Genomic DNA, 24,663 nt, shown 5'->3' on the forward strand with positions numbered 1-24,663 from the left:
AGCTGCTTATCTCTTCCTTATTACCAATGGTTTAATCATTAGCATCAACCACGCTACACTATGCAGCTATGCTTGGGGGAAGAAGAGCAAATTTAAAGGATTCGGCCCATGGATGTGTTTTATTTGGCTGGCACATTTAAAATTTTTTCATTTGAATGTATTTCCCAGTTTGCAACCACTTCCACATCTCTTTAGTGCTCTCTGTGGTGCTTCACGCACGTACGTTTTCTTGCTGACCCCTCAAGGTATCCTGGTGTGCCATCCTTAACTTAGAAGCTGATTTTATGATCGTTTGAAAAACATTTCCAAGATAAGACATAGTATGAATAAATAATTGGATTCAAGTGGATTTCAGAAGTTGTCCTGGTTAGCGTGATTATATTTGAGTCTGGGAAAATTCTGTTTCTTTGGACAGTATAATAAAGTCCTTTTGGTTTCGATGGATGGATTATTGGGCATTAGTTCAAATTATCTAGCAAGAAGGGTTTAAATTACAAGGGCCTAGAAATTGGCTGGGACACCTGCCTCTGCAGTGACCTTGGGAATGCAGTTACTAAAGTTGGCAAAGAAATTGTGTTGCACAGTATCATGCTTGTAGGAAGGAAAACAGCGATAATAAAACAACAATAACACAACATAGTTATTTCAAGGGAACTGTTTTCCTTGACAGAAGCAGAACAAAACACCCTGTAGGATTTGAGTAAGGGAGATCTTGGAACAGAATCTCCAGAGGTGTGGTCCTCAGTGTTTTCTCCTGGAATTGTACCATCCTCTTAATTTCTGTCGCTTTGTCTCCTGCATTGATGACCTAGCTCAGCCCCCCAGGGCTGTGCTTTTCTCCCTAGAAAACTTTTGCCCCTATTTGGGTGGAAATCCTTTGTGTTTTCTCCTTCAGCTCACCTGAGACATAGAGAAATATTAACAGGTAATTCTCTTACATATTAAGAGAGATATATATATAAATATATAAAACTGGTTTTTTTTTTGAGGAAGGTTAGCCTTGAACTAACATCTTCTACCAATCCTCCTCTTTTTGCTGAGGAAGATTGGCCCTGAGCTAACATCCATGCCCATCCTCCTCTACTTTATATGTGGGATGCCTGCCACAGCATGGCTTGACAAGTGGTGCGTAGGTCTGAACCAGCGAACCCGGGCTACTGAAGTGGAACGTGCAAACTTGACTGCTATGCCACTGGACCGGCCCTATTGGGTTTTTTTTGTGAGGAACACAGGCCCTGGGCTAACACCCATTGCCAATCTTCCTCTGTTTTTGCTTGAGGAAGATTGTCCCTGAGCTAACATCTGTGCCAATCTTCCTCTATTTTGTACATGGGTCACCGCCACAGCATGGCTCAACAGCAGTGTGTAGGTCTGTATCCGGGATCTGAACCCATGAACCCTGGGCCACCACAGCAGACCATGTGAACTTAACCACCATGACACCAGGCTGGTCCCTAAAAAATTTAACAGCACAGACTTGTTTAAAATTTTTTGGCATAGTTTCTGATTCTCACATAACTACAGTGCTGCCTCCAAGGGCTCCTGCAATCCTCCTGGCTTCCCTTTTTGTCTACAGCCCGACTGGATGCTCCAGTCTCTGCCCCATTAGAGTGCCCTCTGAGGATCTATGGCTTTGTCACACTGGCTCCCAGGGACTTCTCTAGTGACCCGTCTCATTGGGATCTAGACTATTGTGAAAGACTTTTTCTTTTAAATTGCTAAGTCTGTGTCCTGCCAGTGTTGGGATCATTCACTCTATTTTGGCAAACAAGAGACAGTCTTCTTTTTGCAGTGAATTTGCAGCCCTGACAATTGACATTTCCATCCATCAATGATGGAGCCTTTTGAGCTTAGGTGATTGGCCACACCTACTTTTGGCGCTTTCTAAGATTCGTTCATAAGATAAATTGGGGTAGGACTTGACTCGTTTCGGGCTTACCGTAGTTTCTAATCATACGATAGAGCAAGCATTCATGAGAATAATAGAAGGCTCAGCTTTTGGCCACAGTCAGGAAAAATAGCAGCATGTAGCACAGTTTGCCTGTGTTGTGTTGTCATTACTGTAGGCCAGTTGAGCAAGCTTGGTAAGCCAATGCAATGGCGGCCCCGTGCTGGCACAAAGGTCTAGATTGGTGACGTGAAATAACCATCAAGGTATTCCACCTAAACCATTGCTGACGCTGTACTCTAATGTTTCTGCAAGGGCTGCTGTTGGCTCCCAACCATTGATGAGTTAATGATATGTATGTGTGTGCGCGCCCTTGTGTGAATGCAGGGAGAATTAATAGCTCAATAAATTGTTACACTAAAAATTGATGAACAGTAGCTGTTAGTGTCCTGCCTGCCAGGTGTCCCATTATAAATAATGTGGCCAATAAACTAGATAAAAGTCTGTTTCTGATAAGAGTTATTTTTCAGTAAATATAACATGACTTTTACATTCAAATAAATATTGTATTCAGTGAAAAAAAAAGATTCTGATGTTGCCGCCTTTACTTAAAATGTTTTAGAGACTTCTTTGTAGAAATTGCCTTCAGAGCTTTCGGCAAATGCTTTTGCATATTTTCAATAGTGGCAACTTTTTATCGTTTCTGAGTGGGTTTGATTTTTGGAAATAGCTGAGAGTTATGTGGTGTGAGCTCTGGTAAATAAAGTGGCTGATCATGCTAGGTATTATAATTTTGCAGGAGGAAATAAAATTGGGTGTGATGATAAGTAAGTTTTTCTTTTAATCTAACTCAAGCTGGCTGCTTCAGATCTTCCTTTGCTCGTCTACACAGCTAGAGAAGGAACGGTCGTGTGAATACCAGCCTGATACTCATGGTGCCTGAAATGCCTCTGACAAATTGTTTTCCAACCAGAAGGTTTTAATTTTAAACTCTCTCATAAAAATGAGCAAAACCTGAGCCAACCCAGTGGCGCAGTGGTTGAGTTCGCATGTTCCACTTTGGTGGCCTGGGGTTCACTGGTTCAGATCCCGGGTGTGGACCTATACGCTGCTTGTCAAGCCATGCTGTGGCAGCCGTCCCACATATAAAGTAGAGGAAGATGGGCACGATGTTAGCTCAGGGCCAGTCTTCCTCAGCAAAAAGAGGAGGATTGGCAGCAGATGTTAGCTCAGGGCTAATCTTCCTCAAACAAACAAAAAAAAAATGAGCAAAACCTCCTCTCTCTCCAAGGTGCTCTATTGTAACCACTACCAGGAGACATTTCGTGAAAGGATGGACAATGTTCTTTCTGCTCACTTTTGTATCTCCCACACCTAATACTCCACATGCCACGTAGTGGTGTATTCAATAAATATTTGTTGAGTTAAAATGTAAACATATCGACTTTTCTCTCCAATAAACATTGGCCCTTCATACTATTGGTGAAAGCAGTTAGCAAGATAACTTTGAGATAATTATAAATTGAAAATGACGTATAACTAAGTTTATGCTACAGACAGTCCCCAACTTATGATGGTTCAACTTAAATGGTTCCTCCACTTTACGATGGTGCGAAAGCCATACACGTTTAGTAGAAATTGCACATTAAATTTTGAATTTTGACCTTTTCACAGGCTAGCCACATGTGAGTCAATCTTCTCTCATGATGCTGGGCAGTGGTAGCAGCCACAGCTCCCAGTCAGCCACGTGATCATGAGGGTGAACAACCCATACCTCACCACCATTCTGTACCCATCCAAGCATTCTCTTCTTCACTTTCACTGCAGCGTTTGATGAATTGCGTGAGAAATTCAACGCTTCATTTTAAAATAGGCTTTGTGTTACATGATTTTGCCCAACTGCAGGCTAATGTAACTGTTTTGAGCATGTTTAAGGTAGACTAGGCTAGGCTACGATGTTCTGTAGATTAGATGTATTAAATGCATTTTCAACTTACAGTATCTTCAATTTAGGATGGGTTTATAGGGGTGTAATCCTATCATAAGTCCGGGATGGTCTGCATTAAGTATACATTATTTTTGCATATATTAATATATTTTGAAACATAATGAAAGTTTTTTTCACAATGGTCACCTAAGATTATTTAGATTTTGTTATGGTCTGACCATATACGGCAAGTATTCCTAGAAATTAGGATGATTTTCATGACGATTCCTGCTCCTCTACTAAGCTAGCAGAATGATCCTGCTAAAAGTTAGAAATGCTTATTTTTTGCCTCAAAGCTTCTGCTGGGACCACATATGCTAAGATATGCTCACATCAAGGGACTTTGGGCTCACTCTTCCTAGTCCCAGAATCCTGTTCCCACATGGCCAAATTGTTTATTGTCTGTAAGTCATAACTACAAACTGTAGGACTCTAGAAGATGTTTCTTCTAGTTGTCTCATTGATCTTATTAGTCTTTTCAGGAAAAATTAGGTTCAATTTTGAAGATCATAATTTGAAATAAAATGGACTAGGATAAAAAAAGACAACTCAGAAATGATATCAATAGGCAGATAATTCTGTTCAAAGTCCTCATAGGTATATTTAAAAGTCTGTCTTCACTTTGTGGGACTTCATGCCTTTTCAATGAAAGGAAAGTTGATGCAGAAATATGATGATTTTCTAATCTATTTGCACTGGTTGATTATTGAACGTCTCAGTTTTTAAGTATATTAATATTATGAGGTGACAGATTAATGGTCCTTCAAAATTATTGTCACTTCTCTTTACTTCGTTATCAGTTAGGTATGTATTCTGTTTCATATTCTTAGAGCCACGTTTGACTAATAAGATGTCTTCTGAGCAATGCTTCGGTGTTATTTTAAGGCTGGTATACTTAGCCCAGAAGTAAATAAAAGAGCATCAGCATTTTAGTAGATGCCACTGAAAAAGTGGGAAATAGAGAGATGTTTGCCAAAGGACAAATATTTAGCAGAAAGAAAATTTCTTATTTTCTGGCTGTGTCTGGGAGTTTTAGGAAAATGGAGGAAATTTGCAAAAGGTCTTGTGGAGAGTGTATCTTGTGGACTTTTAAAGTAAACATAAACTTTAAAATCAAAATACTAATACACACCCTTAAGTGTAAATTTCACTTTACAAACTTATGTGATCTTAGTTACGTGGGACATTAGAGTTTTATATATTCTTGTTATCACTCCATTTTCCATCGAGTTATGAGAACAGTTTCTATTAAAAGGATCCAAATCTGATTCTGATTTTTTTATCCTTGTCTCTCGCTTGGATTATCTATGGGAAACCTGTCCCCAAGAGGGCATGTGTTGCATTATAGTTTTACAAGGCAAGATTTAATGCTGGGAATCAAATAGGAGCTGTTTCAATAAACTCTAAGTTAATTTTTGACCAGAAAGATCATTTTCACTGACTTTGGTTTGAGAGTTCAACTGTGCTTCATATTTTCGGTACCGCGGTGATTTATTGCTGGTGTTTTTACAGAAGGGAGATTTGTAGAGGAACACTGAGGTCAGAGGAGTTTGATTTTTGATGTCATTGCATAGAGTACGTAGCACTGAGAGAAAAGGTGGTTTGCAACTGAATTTTGGAGGAGGATGGTCATTTATTAGGCTTTTTTTTTGATATGAGAAATTTTTACTTATTATAACAACATTGTCACAAATCAAACAGGAGTCTCCCCGTAAAGCTTTGTATGTTCTCTTCTTCAGCATATCACTCTTCTATTTTAAGCTTAGAGTAAAAATGTGATTTCAGAGTCCCAATGTTCCAATACCTGACTATATAGTTCTTCCTGGGGTAGATGAAATGTTAAGATCAGATTTGTATCAGCTTCCATATTATTGGTTTTCCTCTCACTTTCTACTTCGACTTTGGAAAAACAGCTGCCAAGGCTGGTTTGAGACCTTTTATGACGTCTCTCTCACGGATTCAACTATTTTAGTGTTGACCTTTGTCTGTCTCTGAGGGATAGAGATAACTTGATACTACTAGTCACAGGGAAGAAAACCGAACATCAAGGAATGAAGGAAGTAAACGAGAGAGAAGCAATATCTGTGAATTTTAAGGGAAAAAAGAATGGAAATTCCCCCTGGGTCTTTCCACACAGAATCAGGTTATAAAAGTGGATAAAAATGTTTTATGGTTTTAGTTTCTTTGTCTGGAAGCATAAAAAAAGCTGAAGAGATGGAGAGCCATAAAATCTTCCTTGAAAAAGAGCTCTGATAATCTTGTTAGGCTGAATTTAGATTGTTGCAGAAGCTCTTTTTTTCTTTTTACCTCGTCTGCTTGTAAATACGTTTCTAGGTTCTTGCTGAATTTTGAGCATCTGTGTTTCACCTGAAAGCCCAAACCAGACAACTGAACAGATGCTGATGCTTTTATTGCTAAAACATTAGTCCTTCTTCCACATCTCCCCAAATATGTATGCCCCAATTAAGGGATAGTCCCATAAAAGGAGCATGCGTATAAAGACGTCATCTGTGTGTTACCACCATGATTTATTTTTATCATGACATTTATCACTCTTTGGTATGTTCTTGTTTATTTCTTTGTTTATTGTTTGTGCCCTCCCATTTGATGGTAAATTTTATGAGAGAGAATGGCCATTTTATAAACCTATATTCCTGTCACCTGGAGCTGCATCAGGCACACAGTAGGTGTTAGATTTTGAATCAATGGATAAATGCGTCACCCTAGGCAGATATCTTCCACAGTGAAATCGTGCCCTGTCTTGATTTTGCAGAAATTTCTGACCACCCCCATAGGGAGATCCACGCCCGTATGTCCAAATGCCTGCTTGACTTTTCCTCCTAATTTCTCAAACCAGATCCATTCTTAGTCAAATCCGTGTCTTGTCATCTCAAGTAAATCGTTACTTCATTTCTTTTTTGCTTCACTTATGGTGTATAATCCATCAGTAAGTTCCGATAGCTCTACATCCAAAAAAATCCTTAAATCTGTCTGCTTTTCTTCACCTTTCCATTTTCTACCTGAACAAGCCACCCCTGCCGTCACGTGGACATCTGCAATAGCCTCTCAGTGGTTTCTCTGTTTCCATTGTTGCTCTCTATCATCCATTCTCCACTCGTTACTGAACCAAAGTGGGTTCACTTCCTGGCAAGTTATGATCACACTCTCCACCACAAGTAGTTGTCACACAAAGCAGAGTTTGTTGGCAGCAAATAGGAGACCCTGCAGAATCATTTCCGAGTCGTGGCTCTTCCTGAGCACGAGACAGCAGGGGCCTTTAATCTTGGATGGGGAATGAATATTCAAAAGGGGGGAGTGGGTATTCACTCACGCAGGCTCAGTTGGAAAACATGCTTCCACATCTGCGCGGGGGGCTGCTCTCTGGTGGGGCTCAGTCTGGATCAGGGTGGTTGGTGATTGCATCTAACATAACAAAAGGAAAAAAAACAGTTTGGAGAAACAGTTAAATGCTTCTGAAACCTCCCTTGTGTTCCTTGGGGACAATTAGTCAGTGACACACACGGCAGCAAAAGTGTTGTTTAAAAATCATAGACCACTCTAAAATGCCTTCCCTCTACCAATAGAATAAAATCCAAACTCTGTTATGGCTTTAAGGACTTCCCTATTCTGATTTCTGCCTCCTCTTCCACCTCATCTCTTTCTACCTTTCTCATTAACCTCCAGCCACAGTGACCTTCTTCATGTTCATCAACCAGGCCATGCTCACTCCTGAGCCCAGGGCCTGTTGAACTTGCCATACTCTCTGTCTAGAACGTTCTGCTTCCAATCTTGTCATTGCTAGCTCATTTTGTCATCCAGATATCAGCTCCAATCTACAAAAGTGACCCCAATCATGCTCCATCACATTCCCTAATTTACTTTCTTTATAGAACTTAGACTATATAAAATAATTGTATGAACTCATCTTCTGGAACAGAAAGCCCATGAAAGTTGAGAACTAAGACTTTATGTTTCTTATTCCTTATTATATCCCCAGGGCCTAGAAGTGTGCCTGGCATATAGCAGCAGCTACAATGAGTGGATATGTAGTGACATATATTCACAAAGGTTAAAAAGACAGCCAATGACCATCGTTAACAATAATACCGTGTTGTATATCTGAAACTTGCTAAGTGAGTAGATCTTAAAATTTCTCATCACACAAAAAAATTTGCAACTATGTGAGATGATGGCTATTAACTAAACTTATTGTGGTACTCATTTGGCAATATATACATGCATCAAACATTGTGTTGTACACCCGAACCTAATACAATGTTAAATGCCAATGATAGCTCCCTACAAGTGGAAAACATAATCTATTTTTAGGCTGGAAAAAAAAGATAGCTAAAATATCCTTACTTCTCTTTCCTTGGATGTGGAAAAGTTTCAGACTTGCAAAAACTACCAACTGACAGAGAGATAAGAAAGGGAGCAAAAGACAAATAGTTTTCTGAGCTCTAAGCTTACTGGAAGAAAAGCAGAGGTGGGGAAAAAGCTGTGCGTTCAAGTGAGTGGAAAAGAAGCCACGCACTGGTGTGAGTGGTTTTGTTATTAGTAGGAACGTGCAAGTCTGCGTATTGCTGTGCCTTCCTGCCAGCTGCCATTTCTCTGGGCTGTGAGGGTGTCCACTTGAAAAGGCTACTTTCTGTAAATCTTACTTAAGTAGGAATCAGTGCCTTTTCTTTAAAAAAGCGAACATTTCAATTAAGTTTTAGAAAGTAAGGCTGTCTTTGAGATGTATAGAATATATTAACATGGTGCTCCACTCTAAAACGCTAAGTACATTAATTTGGAAGGTGCTGAGCTGGTGGTAAATTGATAGCCAGCCTGCAGTTGCCAGAGGAGAATTTTTGTCTTGTCTTCGCACAGAAGAGAAAATGCAAGGGAGTCTGGGTCAATTAATTGCCTGCCGGGGTACTGCCCCATCTATTTCGGGCAGGGAAAACTGGAGAGGGCTGGCTGGTTTACTCTGTAAGTAGTTTCTTGCCGAGGGAGCTTGGTTTCAAAATCCTAGAAACCATATGTGTTAGTTTAATCAGAGTTTGGCCCCGAGGAGAATTAAAATGAAAGGAAATTCCACAATTAGAAGGTGTGGAAGTGGGAAGCCGACTGAATCCAGCCCTTAGAGAGGCAATGTGGGTTGGTGAGATTACATTCTTAGGGTGTATAACAGGCCAAGGTTTTAATTCCCAGATTCTTTCACTTAAGAGCTTCTGTGTCTAAATTCTAGTGGAATGGAGGCCCCTCCATTATAAGGGTCTCGCCTTTGTGTTCGTGGCTACAACTGTAAAAGGGGAGAGTCCCAAGGTAGCAAGAGGTCTCAATAGAGGTTTGTAGCAAAGCCCTGGACAAGAAGTCTGACTTTACAAGAGGCTTCTTTCTCCTTCTTTGCCGGTATTTGTTTCCTATTTTGTCAAGTTGGCTTGTTGTTAAAAAATCAGAGCGATGAAGAGAAGAATGTCTCACGGAGGGTCATGGAAACCACTGTTTATAGTTCTTTGGGGTCTCTGTGGGGAACTTCTGCTAAAAGGACCTGGTTACGAGATAAGAATTGTTCATCGTAAATGAACGTTGACACATAGGTGTGCATAGGGAAGTGGCTGAATCAGATGGAATGGGACTAGGGCAGAGCCTGGCTACGTTCCCAGCAGTGATGGAGAGATCGAAACTGAATTTAGAAGTCTGAGGGATAAATGGGTCTCTAGTCATAAGAAACCCAGCACCAGCATATGGTGGCTCTATTTTTAATTTTTTGAGGAACCTCCGTACTGTTTTCCATAATAGCTGTACAAATTTACTTTCTCACCCACGGTGTACAAGGGTTCCCTTTTCTCCATGTCCTCACCAGCATTTGGTGTCTCTTGTCTTTTTGATAAAAGCTACTCTGACAGGTGTGAGGTGATATCTTCTTGTGGTTTTGATTTGCATTTCCCTGATGATTAGTGATGTTGAGCATCTTTTCATGAGCCTGTTGGACATTTGTATGGCTTCTTTTGAGAAATGTCTATGCAGATATTTTGCCCATTTTTAAATCAGGTTATTTTTTTTTTTTTGCTATTGTTTGTTTCTTGTATATGTCGGATATTAACTCCTTATCAGATATATGGTTTGAAAATATTTTCCCCCATTCCATAGTTTGCCTTTTCACTCTGCTGATTGTTTCCTCTGCTGAGCGGAAGTGTTTTAGATGATGTAATCCCACTTGTCTATTTTTGCTTTTGTTGCCTGTGCTTTTGGTGTCATATCAAAAAAATCATTGCCAAGACCAATGTTGAGAAGCTTTTTCCCTATTTTCTTCCAGTAGTTTTATGGTTTGGGGCCTTACATTTAAGTCTTTAATCCATTTTGAGGTGATTTTGTATATGGTGTGGGATAAGGGTCCAATTTTATTCTTCTGCGTGTGGCTGTCCAGTTTTCCCAACACCTTTATTGAAGATATTGTCCTCTCCTCATTGTCTGTTTTTGGCACTCTTATCGAACATCAGTTGACTGTAAATGAGTGAATCTATTTCTGGGCTCTCTGTTCTGTTCCATTGGTCTCTATGTCTGTTTTTATGCCAGTACTGTAATGTCTTGATTCCACTTTTGAATATATATTCAACAGAAATTAAGTTAGGATCTCCAAGAGAAATCTACACTTTCATGTTCACTGAAGCCTTATTCATAATAGCGAAGATATTGAAACAATCTAAATGTTTCTCAACAGATGAATAGATAAAGAAAATGTGGTGTACACACACACACACACACACACATATATACACACAGTGGAATATTATTCAGCCTTAGAAAAGAAGGAAATCCTGCCATTTGTGACAATATGGATGAACCTGGGGGATGTTATGCTAGGTGAAATAAGCCAGACACAGAAAGACAAATATTGTGTGATCTCAATTATATGTGGAATCTGAAAGAGTTAAACTTGTGGAAGCACAGAATGGAATGGTGGTTGCCAGGAAGTGAGTGTTGGGGGAATAAGGAGATGTTGATCAAAGGGCACAAAGTTCTAGTTGTGCAAGATGAGTAAGTTCTGGAGATCTACTGGGCAGCGGGGTGACTATAGTTAGCAATACCGTATTCTATACTGGAAATTTCCTAAGAGGGTAGATCTTAAGTGTTTTCACCACACACACACACACACACACACACACACAAATGGTAACTATGTGAGGTGATGGATGTGTTAACTAGCTTGGTTGTGGTGATCATTTCACAACATATCATATATCAAAACATCAAGTTGTACACCTTAAATATATACAATTTTTGTTTGTCAGTTATACCTCAAAAAACCTGAAAAAAAGTAAAAAAAAAAAAAAAAGGAAACCCAGAAAAAAAGCTTAATGTGGGAGGGACACAAAGCAAAAAGATAAAAACAGCACCAAAAGAAACAACAGCTTGGGCCAGCCCAGGGGCATAGTAGTTAAGTTTGCGCTCCACTTCGGCAACCCAGGGTTCACTGGTTTGGATCCCAGGTGGGGACCTACAAACCACTCATCAAGCCACGCTGTGGTGGCATCCCACATACAAAATAGAGGAAGATGGGCCCAGATGTTAGCTCAGGGCCAATCTTCCTCAGCAAAAAGAGAAGGATTGGCAGTCGCTGTTAGCTCAGGCTAATCTTCCTCAAAAAACAGAAAAAAACCCTACAACAGCCCACTAATAAACAACTAATAGATGGTCTATACATGATTCATACTATTTACATATACTTTGGCCACCTCTACCTCAGGAACTTTATTCCAGAGCTCATTTCCTTCCCCACTCCTTCCCTAGGATCCTCCAAATACAGGAATAGCTCCTCAATTCACAAATGATTTTCACTTGTACCATTTGCTGTGTTCTGGGGATACAGAGATGAATAAAATCATCTGTACCTCAAGGAATTTCAATAATCAAGGTAGGTAAATATACATGTAAACAAATTCCCTAGTATACAGTATTTAAGTATAATATAAGTATGTTCAAGGGGTAGAGATAGCATTGATGAAAAAAATGCTTGAACCTATATGAGGTAGGTGATGTGTTAGGGCTGAGATGATTATTTTTGGCATGATTTTCTTTCTTTATCAGAAAGCATGAAGATTACTTTAGTCCAGCTCTGTTCTATTCTATTCTATTCTATTCATTTCTGAGACCTCAGCCTGTCAGAGAAAATTTGAAATCAATGATAACGTCGTATTTACGTAACTCCAATATATTAATTAGAACACAAACTTTTAAATAAGAATGTCAGTGACATAAAAGAGGTTCTTTTTGACACAAGAGATTAAAATGATAGTCCACTGTTTTTTTGCATAGTTTGTGAGCTTTAATTTTTGTTTGTATTTAAGCCTTCTCTTTTGATCTAGAATCAGAATGTTTTAGAAAAGAAATGCACCAATGTACGATAAAATTCACTTTAGAAATGGGCTTACACCAGGAGTCGGGTTCGATTAGTTTGTTCAAGCTAAGCTCCTTTGAATTCTAACTTCTGTGCTGGACTTCAACTGCTTAAGCAGAGATTTATCTGGGCCTGGTGCAAGGAACTAAAATTGTTATTAGATTACCTTCAATCAAAACTATGTGATAATTCTTGTCGAAATTAGAAGAATTTGAAGTGAGTGCTTCTTTTTCCTTTTATTCAGTAATGACTTCAGTTTAAATTATGTTATTCAAAGGGTACAGGAGCTTTCATAAATTATTCATTTGCAAAGACCTAGCTGTTTCAAGCCACATCCCCCGAAACAGAATGGGTTGAGTAAAATGGTTTCATTTTGCCGAGGCATTCATAAATATCTCTTTGCCGTACTTCCGCAATGAATTTGGATGTCTGTTAGCTTAAGGCACATTTCCTGCTATCAGGTTATCTCGTCTAATGGTTCCCCTTTCTAGAACAACTTGGGAGTGAGCTTTGTCTCATTCTGATTGTCCCACTAACTTCAAAGTGGAAAGAAAAAATTAACTGCATCTCTGGGGATTTCAGCAACTCTTGAATCTTCCTATGCAAGCCAGGCTTCTCCTTAATGTTTGTGATCTCATGTCTTTTGGGAGAAGCAATAGTTATTTTGTTTTTAATATATCTTTCTACTTAAATAGTTACTATAATAATATGCTTATATTCAGAGATACTCCTATTCATGCATTTTTGTTACAGTTGAGATGACTATACATTAATTAGGAATATTTCTAACCTTGGTATTTTCTGGGTAGATTTTCCTCAGTCTGGACCAGCTCTGTCTATTATTGGACACAGATGCTCAGCTGGTCGTCAATCAGCTATAATTACGCTTTGGAAAAACCTCATATGCAAAGATGTTCAACTTGTCACAGCTATAATTTGTAAGTAACTCTACAAAATTTATATTCTGTAATCTCTTTGAAAGATTAACTCAGGGACTGAAAGATTGCTTCTCTTCTTGATAGCAAGCAATATTTAGTACAAATGGTGCTAATTAGTGCAATATCATCAAGCTTTGTCGAGTTTGAAGTTCTATGTCATTTATCCCTTTCCCTGTCCTCCTCATTCCTGCAGAACATCTCTTGATGGTAGTTCTTCCCTCGATTGACCTTGTGGTAAGTGAGGCTCGGAGACAGGTGGGAGGTAGGTAAGAATGGCTCTACAGTAGCCCAATAGGAAGAGGGAGCGGGTTCAAAAAGTCATGGGAACTGAAGCCAGAGAGCAAAGTAAGAGTGAATGGGTGGTGAGTAAGCGCAGCAAATGCAGATCGACTAATTTTGCAGGAAACTTGATAGTGAAGTTAAGGAGAGCAAAGCATAGTAGCTAGAGAGTGGATTAGAAGCGAGAGCAGACTTGAGCATGTCTACCAGAGGAAGAAGCCAGTGAGAATGGAGAGATTGATGAGATAAGAGAGAAGGAATGATTGTGAAAAATTCTTGGAGGAGACAGAAGAGGGGAGGTCAAGAGCTCCTGTGGAGGGGTTAGCATTAGCAAGGAAGCAGAACGCCTCTTGAGAGACTAAAGTGAGGTAAGAAAGACTTAAGAAGATAATTCATAATTAGGAATTGTGATGGCTAATTTTATGTGTCAACTTGGCCAGGCTATGGTACCCAATTGTTTGGTCAAACACCATTCTAGATTTTGCTGTGAAGGTATTCTTTTAGTTGCGATTAACATTTAAATCTGCAAACTCTAAGTAAAACAGATTGCTTTTTATAAGGTGGGTGGGCCTCATCCAATCAGTTGCAGGCCTTAAGAGCAAAGACTGAGGTTCCCCAAGAAAGAAGGAATTCTGCTTCCAGACTGCTTTTGGACTTGACCTGCAACATCAACTCTTCCCTGGGTCTTCAGCCTGTTGGCCTGCTCTGCAAAATTTGGACTTGCCAGTCCCACAAATGTGTAAACTAATTCCTCAGAATAAATCTCATTCTCTCTCTATCTGTTGGTTTGCAACCTTGGGCGTTTCCCTGGGTGAAATCTGTAGCTGGTCCTCATATACAGAGGGCAAGGAAAGACCGAAGAAAGAGGCAGACCACTCCAGCTTGGTAGGTGGCAGGTTTAATATGCAAAGAAACCTACTTATGAGGCTTGTCTTGGGTGGGCTCAAGAAGAGTAGATCTCTGCACCCGCCTGCCAGAATCTTAAAGTTTATGCAGAGGCCTTAACAGAGTTCAGTCACAGTCCAGATGGTCTCAATTACTCATTGGTCTCTCAAGGCTGCATTCTTGAAGTGGCTCCTAGTGTAAGAATAGTGGGTACACCATACATTCCAAGGATGGGGGCAGGGTAAGGCGCCTCTGATGGCTCGAGCCTAGCTTGAGGGTCACCTGGCAGTCACATCCTCTCAATGACCTCCTCCAACAATATATACACATCCTACTGGTTCTGTTTCTCTGGAGAACCCTGACTGATACATAGATTCAGGATGGAGTGGAAGGGTTTTGAAGATGCTCATGTTAGCGATGTCAATATTTTTTGGTAAAATGGGAGACTAAGATTTATGATGGAAGTGAGGAGTAGGCTTGAAAGTGGAAGAGTTTCCAAAGAATTTTTAGGTGGGTACAGGAGACTATAAATTCTTCCAGAACAGGGAGCCTATGTTATTCCTTTTGTATCCTAAAATCATAGCACAATAGTTGGCATCATGAAAGTGCTCCACAAATGTTTGTTGTCTGTCAAATAAGCTGAACCAAAAGCTAAGACTAGATGCTATGAATTCATGGTGAATAAATTGTCACAGCTTTGCAACTTTTTGCAATAACACTGGTTCTCTGGAAGTTGGATTAGAAAAAGTGAACCGTGGGAATCAGCACAATGAGAACTACTGAGAGTCAAGAGATGGAGAGCAACCAGTATGGTACTGAGTGAACAATGCTGTGTGAAAGTGACTGATGGCGAGGCCCAGGCTGGGTAGAGAAGTGAAAGGAGCCAAGTTGGGATTATTGGTCTAAGAGAACTGGAAGGAGCCAAGGGATTAAACGACTTAGTGAAGACAGGGAGGATGTTTAATGGGAGAAGTAGAGAGATGGGAAGAAGGGAAGTATTTGTCTGTGAATTTCATAGTTCTCAAAGTTATGGTGGAAGACTAGTTTGGAGTGGCCAAAGTAGGGGTGAGATAAAGATTAGGACCATTAAAAGAGTATACTTTTATTTTTTCTATTTATACGTATTTAATTCCTTAGCATGTGTATAATTTAAGAAGGTTTTAACGAATAGAAAATATAGTCAGTAACTGCATTTCCTACTTTAATTACAAAAAATTATCCATAGTGGCAAGATACTTCATTAGGTGCTGGGTCCTTCTAGACATCAAGCATGGAGTTGAGTATTTAGAGCACTGAACTTAGAATTAAAAGATGTTATAAGCCCAGACTTTCCTATTTGCCAGATGAGTGAATTTGGGCAATTCATAGACCCTCATGAATGTTTTATCTTCCAAAAGGTGAATGATAATGATACCTTTAGGATTATTGTAAAGATCAGATGAAATAGACAAGGCCTCTTTTCAACTGTAAAGTTTAAATATTAGGCAATATTTTAAAATATTAATTAGACATGGTACTATCCTTTGAGGAACATTCTACTTGAAAAAGATATTTAAGGGTTAATTTTTAGTTAGACCCTGGCATAATTAGATTAAAACATCTTATGTTCATTAATTTTATTATATTTAATAATTTCAAATATTCAACAGGACATTATGTATTGTTTAATACAATGTAAGCCAAAATACAGACTTAAAATGTGCCTTAGTGTACCTTAAGTGTTGTGATTTTCCTTGTTTTCAAAGGGACAATTCTTTTTTTATTGAAGTATAGTTGACATACAATATTATATTAGTTTCGAGTGTACAACATAGTTATTCAACATTTATGTACGTTACAAAATGATCATCCTGCTGAGAATAGAAACCACCTGTCATCATACAAAGTAATGACAATATTGTTGACTATATTCCTTATGCTGTCCATTACATCCCCATGATTTATTTATTTTATGACTGGAAGTTTGTACCTCTTGGTCCTCTTCCCCTGTTTTGCCCTTTCCCCCTCTGGCAACCACCAATTTGTTCTCTGTATCCATGAGTCTGTTTCTGTTTTGTTTGGTTTGCTCATTTGTTGTTGTGGTTGCTGTTATTTTAGATTCCACATATAAGTGAAATCTTACAGTATTCTTTTTCCTCTGTCTGTCTCATTTCACTTAGCATAATACCGTCTAGATCCGCCCATGTTGTTTCAAATGGGAGGGTTTCATTCTTTTCTCTGGCTGAGTAAGATTCTATTTTATATATATTCCACGTCTTTATCCATTCATTTACCAATGGGCACTTAGGTTGATTCCATGTTTAGGCTATTGTAAATAATGCTGCAATGAATATAGGGGTGCATATATCTTTCTGAATTAGTGTTTTCAGTTTTTTCAGATAATACCCAGAAGTGGTGTTGCTGGATCGTATGGTAGTTCTATTTTTAATTTTTTGAGGAACTGCCGTACTCTCTCCCACAGTGAAAGTGATAATTCTTATCATTCTTGGTATTCCCACCCCCAAGAGCAGGCATGGCGTAGATTTGTGTGTGTGTGTTTAACTTACGTTCAATAAAAAAAAAATCCTAGGCATAGAAAAGTAATTATAAATTGTATGCCCTCTGAATGCAGCTAAAGTTAACTCAAAGGATTCATTTCATATTAGAATTTAGGCCAAGAACCAAGAAAAAAGTAAGTATGCAATTACACAATTTACATAATTTTTTTCACTAAATGTTAATGTATTTCTTATAGTTAATGTTGTGAGTTCTGAGATCCATGCTCCTAATAGAATTCCTAGGCAGATGTTCAATATCTATCCCTAATTTACAAATCTTAACTTGAGCATTAGGCCCCTGTGTAATCCACACAACATTTAGTATAGAATGTTTGAACAGTTAACGCCCATCATTATCTGAACCTCAGGTGATATTTAGCGCATTGTGCAAGACACGGAGCGACAGGGAGTCCTTACTTTGCACTCTACGGAGGAAGGAACTGTTTCCTCCCACATGGCTTTAAATGACTCCCCATACTCTGGCCCTCGCTATCACAGAGAGCAGCAGGACCCACGTCTTGACAGGAAGCAAGAAAGAGAATATAATGCACAAAACATTTGGGTTAGAGAAAACGTCAGTTTGGGGTTCTTGCAGCCATTCTTGAGAGCATTATTTAGGATATAAGCTGAGCTGTTCCTACAGAAAACCCCCAAAATATAGGGGTTTAAATGAGACAGAATCTTATTTCTCTCTCACATAACAGAGAGTAAAGCAGGCGGGCAGTCCAGGGCAGGTAGCAGGCCCCCATCAGCGAGGCCATCCAAGGATCCTGGATCACGGGACGGCTTTGGCATCATCAACATGTAGCTTCTTTCTCTAGATCTAAGGCAGCTCCTTTAAGTGTCCCATCTCCCAGCCATCAAGAGGCGTGAAAGAGGGAATGAAAGGCAAGCCTCTTTTTTTTGTGGATGTGACCCAGAGGGTGCTCATATCACTTCCATTCACATCCCCTTGTGAGCTTACACAGTCACGCTTTACTGCAAGAAACGTTGGGTAATGTAGTGTCTAGCTGGGAAGATTTGTGCCCTAAAATTGGTGGTGTCGTCCTTTCCTCTTCTCTCTCCCACCATCAGTGTGTAATCTATACGTGAGTTCTGATAGTTTGACTTCCAAACACTTTCCATTATTCTCCATATTCCTAACAACACTCTGCATCCCTTGCCTGGCCTACTACGATCACCAAACTGGTCTGCTTGCTTCTGCTCTTTTTTTTGTTTTTGAGGAAGATTAGCCCTGAGCTAACATCTGCTGCCAATCCTCCTCTTTTTGCTGAAGAAGACTGGCCCTGAGCTAACATCTGTGCCCATCTTCCTCTACTTTATATGTGGGGTGCCTACCGTAGCATGGCTTGACAACTGTTGCCATGTCGGCACCCAGTATCTGAACTGGTGGACCCCGGGCTGCTGAAGTGGGCTGGCCCTGCTTCCACTCTTGCTTCACTAAGCCATTCCTTACCTAAGTCACTGAATTTTAGATGTATAAACCAAATCTCATCACTCTTCTTTTTAAGCCCTTTAATGTCATCTTATTTCCACAGAATAAAGTCTAAACTCCTCACCATGAGCCATAAGACCCAGCAATGAATGATGCCCCATTCTCATACCACACTTTCGCCTGGTCATTATGTTCCGGCCACTATGGCTTCCAATTTTTTCTAGAGGACGCTGATCCCTTCCTGACCTCAAGCCTTTAAACCCACCATTCCTTGTCCTGGAAAGACTTTTCGCTGCGATCTCTACATGGCTGGCTCACCCTCATCTCTTGGCACTAGGCGCAAATGTCGTCTATTCTGAGAACGTTTCCTGCCTGCCCTTTCTAAGCAGCATCTCTTGTTCCCTGTTACTCTTTATCCCATGCCCTTGTTTATTTCCTTCATGGCACCTATGAAATTATATAACAATCCTCTTTCCTTACTTATTGATTGATTGATTAATTGGTTCCTCTCAGCAGTAAGTAATCGTTAGGAAGCAGTCTGATTTACCCCTGATTTTCACACTCTGGCACATAAGAACTCAATAAATGTCTGTTGAATGAGTGACTAAATGAATTCGGTGGATTTCATATGTCTCTTACAAATAAGAATCTGGTACCTATGGTGGAAAAATCCGGTAAAAAGAACCTTGGATTTGCCTCCTTTAGCTTCACATCTGACTTGGGTGTACACGTTACACCCGAGCCGTGAATTTATCAGCCTCAGTTTGTGTTTGAAGTTATGGCCATTCTCTGTAGTAGCTTGAATGGCGGCCTCCCAAAAAGTTATGTTTATGTCCCAATACCTGGACCCTGTGAATGTGACCTTATTTGAAAAAGAGTCTTTGCAGACTTAATTAGGTGAAGGATCTTGAGATGAGATCATCTTGGATTAAGTTGGTGGGCTCTAAATCCAATGACCCCTGTCCTTGTAAAGACGAGGGGAGATTTGAGAAAGAGAGGAAAATGTTAGCGAAGACAGAGGCAGAGACTGGAGTTATGCAGCCACAAGCCAAGGAACGCCTGGCCCTACAAGAAGCTGGAACAGGCAAAGGCAGACTTCTCCCGTAGAGTGTATAAATCTGTCCCGAATATACCATGGAACGTATTAGACTGAAAAAATACTTGTTGTTTATCTGAAATTCTAATTTAACTGGGCATTCTGCATTTTGATTTGCTAAATCTGGCAATCCTACTCTAATCCAGAGAATATTGGAAAATAAAGAATTGGTTAGGAATGATATATAGATTCTGCCAAGTAAGAACTGGCACCAAATTTTTTAAAAAGTCAATTAAGTAACTAAAGAAAGTGAAATTGGGGTCATGGGAGTTTTAAATATGCTACAAAATCCTGAAATTTTGCCCAGAAAAGTAACTAAGCAAAATGCTTGGAAATAGAAAAGATTTTAATGTTTTAAATCTGATCTAAAAGTATCTTGGAAGTGGATCATTTGTTTCTTGTAACTGTAAAAAATAACAAAATTCCACCTATTCTTGACAATTTTTTTTTTTTTAAATCTCTCGGGAATTAGCATTGAATTAGGCACTGCCTCTTATTTCTACTACCCACAGTTTATTAGATGCAGCTTGAAAATGGGTAAATTAAAACACAGGAATTAAAAAAAAATTAGACTGAAAACAGGTTTGGATGAAGCCTGTTAAAATAGGTTCTTTCCTAGCGGCCTGCAGGTGTTTCCAGCCATGAGCAAGAAGCCTCAACAGGCCCCTTTGTCCTTCTCACGCCTCAGGAATAACTAATATCACCCAGGAGGTAAAATTCCTCTCTCTAAATTTCTTCTGTTTAAATCTTGTATTCTTAACGTTCATAATTACCTTCTTTTTTTTTTTTACCTTGTGAGTTTTTAAGCACAAATATCGTGTAGGCTGTGAAATAAGTAATTCAACCCATTTCAACATCAACTGATCAAGCAAATGGGATGAGGGCTGCAGTGAGGGGAGAGAGAGAAAGAATGAAAATAGAGTAAGAGACTTACCCCAAACCGTAGTGTATTTAATGAAAGACTAAGTGAATTGGGTGTATTCCACGTGTCTCTTACAAATAAGAATCAGGGGCCATGGTGGGCAAACCAGGTCAAATGAAACTCATGTGCAGAGATTTTCCTCTATTAGGTTTATTTCGGACTCCAGTGTACCAAATGAGAAACCGGAGCAAGGACAACCTCACCTCCCCAGTTGCAACTGAAGAAATTAGACTTTATAAGAAGAGGGAAGTCCACTTTGAACAAACAATAAACGGCCGATCACTAAGCCATTCCTTACCTAAGTCACTGAATTTTAAATGTATAAACCAAATCTCATCACTCTTCTTTTTAAGCCCTTTAATGTCTTCTTATTTCCACAGAATAAAGTCTAAACTCCTCACCATGAGCCATAAGACCCAGCAATGAATGATGCCCCATTCTCATACCACACTTTCGCCTGGTCATTATGTTCCGGCCACTATGGCTTCCAATTTTTTCTAGAGGACACAGATCCCTTCCTGACCTCAAGCCTTTAAACCCACCATTCCTTGTAATGTCCTGGAAGCCCCCGGAGTCCCCAGATGCTCCTGGAGGCCCCAGGTGATCTGCACCCTCCCACCCCCCCGGCCCCCCCGCCCCGGCCCCAATGCTCCTAGAGGCCCGTGATGTTCCTGGAGGCCAGGATGCTCCCAGAGGTCCAGCACGCTCCAAGATGCTCCTGGGGGGCCCACGGATGTTCCCAGATGTTCCTGGAGGCTGGGATGTTCCCAGATGTTCCTAGGAGCCCCAGATGCTCCCGGGGGCCAGGACACTCCCAGAGGTCCAGGATGCTCCGGGGTCCCTGGAATGGGAGGCAGTGGCGGCTTGCACGCAGGCTTCTGGCAGCAGCGTTCCAGGTGGGGGCTGAGGCCACAGAGCTCGCAAAGGCAAGCTCGAGGACAAGGAGTGGATCCCTGTCACTAAAGTGGGCCGCCTGGTCAGGGACATGAAGATCCAGTCCCTAGAGGAGATCCATTCCTTCTCCTGCCCATCAAGGAATCTGAGGTCAGTGACTTGCTACTGAGGTGTCCCTTCTGGACGAGGTTTTGAAGATTATGTGGGTGCGAAAGCAGACCCGAGCTGGCCAGCAGACTAGGCTCAAGGCATTTGTCCCCATCGTGGATTACCAGGGACATGTGGATATGGATGTTAAGTGCTCCAGGAGGCATCCATGTCATCCATGGCGCCATTATCCTGCGAGCTGTCTGTCATCCCCCAGTGGCAAGGCTGATGGGAACGAAATGGGTAAGCCCCATGTCATCCATGCAGGGGGACAGGTGCTGTGGCTCTGTGCTGGTGCGCCTATCCCCACCCAAGGAGCACTGGCGGCCTCTAGGCCCCTATCCCAAGAAGGTGCTACTGATGGCCGGCATTGACAACTGCTGACCTCAGCCAGGGGCTATACCCCCTGGACCACTCTGCCAAGGCCACCTTTGATGCCATCTCCAAGACCTACAGCTTCTCACCCCTGACCTCTGGAAAGAGAGCGTGTTCACCAGGTCTTCATACTAGGAATGCACTGATCTTCTTGTAAAGACCACACCAGTCTGTGTGCAGAGAACTCAGGCCCCAGCCATGGCCACCACATAGTTTCTATACAAGAAAAATAAAGTAATTAAGCCTATTAAAAAAGAAAAAGGAGGGAGGCCTGTGTGTGTGTACTGGGGGGGACATGGGAAGGTAGCGTAGGTAAAGAAAGTAGAGATTTTCCAAAGAAGCGTCACAGGAGAAAAGCAGAGAATTTGGGAACAATTTTCTACCAAAGACAGAGCAATAGGGAGTCACTGATCAGTGCCAGAAGAAGTTTCTGGAGGGCTTGATATTTATTCATTAACTTATTCCTCCATCATTTATAAGCTACTCAGTGTGTGTCAGGAATTGGGTTAGATGTGGGGTTTCTCCAGGGAAAAAGCGTTAGTCGCTGACTTTAGAGAGTGGACCGCAGAGAGAGAGGAGAAGGACATGATGAAAAAGAAGTAGAATAAGGTCGAAGAGCTGTCACCATTCAAGTGTTTATAGGGTGGAGAGAGCATGCAAAGGAGATGGGCGTGGAAGGGAGGGAAGAGAAAGTGGGTATCAGAGTCTTTACCATGCTGGTACCCAGATTAAACTTCAGTGATTTATTAGCTTAGAGAAAGCTGTTCTCTGAGGTTAAGCACGTGTTTTAAGCGTCTGAGAATATTAACTAACATAATCATATTCACGAACAGATACCCTTTACCAGGTGCCTCTTACGTGCCAGGCTCCGTCTACATATTATGTTAATCCTCACAATAACCTTATGAAGTAGAGATTCTTACCCCATTTTACAGATGAGGATGCTCCAGGTCAGAGGGTTTGAAGAATTATCTAGATGAGCGCAGTTGCTGAAGCAAAAGGCGAACTCTTGATTGCTTTGTCTTCCATTTTGCCTTGCTGCTTGTGCACTCGAAAATATGTGTATTCATAGTTGCTCCAGCATGTCCTACTTAAATGGTTCATGATTTAAGAATTAAATCTCAGTTGTTTTAATGAAGAGAAACCTATTTCCTTGATAAAAGTAAAAGTTGATACTCTCTGATTTTTGTGGCTCTGCTCCCTAAGAGAGCATCACAGTCTATGTGATGTTCAAGGCCAGCTTTCATGGAAAATCCCCAAACGGAAATACAGTTAGCAGAGAATGCAGTGTTTTGATTCAGCATACAAACCAAAAACGTTACATTTATTACCCACAAGGATAAACGAATCCGATCAACATGACTTTTGATATTTAGGTGTCTTTTTGCTGCATCTGCCTATGTCATTAAGAGATGGCTTCTACAGGCGTCTTTTGGGTAGGACGGCTGTGGGTGGGTCAGGGCAGCGGCTCTGAAGTGTGCTTTGGGGCAGTGCTCCTCCAGCATTAATGTACTTTGTGGTGCCCTGAGGAGCTTATGAATCTCCAGGTCTGAGCTGGGGCTGACATTCTGCATTTGTCAATGTAGATGCTCCTGGCTGATGATCCATAGACCGCACTTTGCACAGCAAGGGCTCTGGAGGGAATGCAGACCATCCGTCTGATTTAGAACCTGCCTTGATCTCATAAGGCCATATGACTTGGCTGACTTATTAGAAAATAATTATGGAGTGCCTGCAACATATAGACACTGTGCACGTTCCAGAAGATATATATGTGAAAAAGTATAATTGCTGTGTATTCTACATATGCACCTCTGTATGTGAGAGTGGCGAGGAAAGAGGGAAAGATATTATTTTTTTATTCTTGTTTGCATTGTGTCAAAAGTTGCAATAAGTATATATATTTTTTCTCATTAAAATAAAAAAGTTAAGAGGAGCGTATATTGTAGTCGGGAAGAGAAACAATTAACACATAACGTTAAGGCAATATTAAGTGTTACTATGAGTATGTGGGGGAGACTCTCACTCTGGGACTTTTATTTTTACTTTATTGTTTTGGTGAGGAAGACTGGCCCTGAGCTAACATCCGTGCCCATCTTCCTCTATTTTATATGTGGGATGCTGCCACAGCGTGGCTTGATGAGCCGTGCATAGGTCCGTGCCCAGGATCCAACCCTGTGAACCCCAGCCCACTGAAGTAGAGTGCAGAACTTAACCACTATGCCTCTGGGCTGGCCCTGGGACTTTTAACTTTATTCTAAAACAAATGGGGATACATTAGAGGCTATTTTTGGGGAGTGGAAACATGATTACATTTGATTTTAAAATGATAGTTTAGAATTGAGACTGATTTGCAGAGAATAAGGCTGGAAGCAGGTAGAACGGTTAGAAGGCTGTCGCTATAAACTGGGAAAGTCGAGGTTGAAAGAAGGGAGTGGATTTGAAAAGGAGAATCAGCTAGTGATAGATTGCATGTAGGGAATGAAGAAAAGAGAAAAGCCCAGGATGACTCCCGCTTTTCTCGTGTGGGCAGTTGAATGGATGGTGATCCTGTTCATTGAACACAAGAGGAAGAGATTTTGGGTTTGAAGTCAGAATGGCGCCTCTAAGTTAAGAGGTCCGGTGGGTCATTGCAGATAGAGGTGTAGGACTGAGGAGAGGTGCGTGGGCTGGAAATAAAGACTTGGATGATGATTGAAGCCATGACACTAGTTAAGCTTATCTAGGGGAAATATCTATTGCTGAGGCTTTTTAGCTGGAGAGCACATGCGTGGGCTTCAGTGAGTCCTGAACCTTCACAGTTTGTTTGATAAATTTAACTTTTATGTGCATTTTTCTGGGGACGACGATTCTGAGGTTTTGTGAAATTCTCAAAGGGGCCTTTTGCTCTGACG

General features: G+C 40.7%; 1 pseudogene; it reads left to right on the plus strand.

Moving 5' to 3' along the window:
- LOC124248170 (40S ribosomal protein S2-like) overlaps window positions 1-21,982 on the plus strand; it is a 38,111-nt pseudogene extending 16,129 nt beyond the window's left edge.
- The last annotated feature ends 2,681 nt before the right edge of the window (window positions 21,983-24,663 follow it).

This window comes from Equus quagga, chromosome 12 (genome assembly GCF_021613505.1).
Source record: "Equus quagga isolate Etosha38 chromosome 12, UCLA_HA_Equagga_1.0, whole genome shotgun sequence".
Taxonomy (NCBI): Eukaryota; Metazoa; Chordata; class Mammalia; order Perissodactyla; family Equidae; genus Equus; species Equus quagga.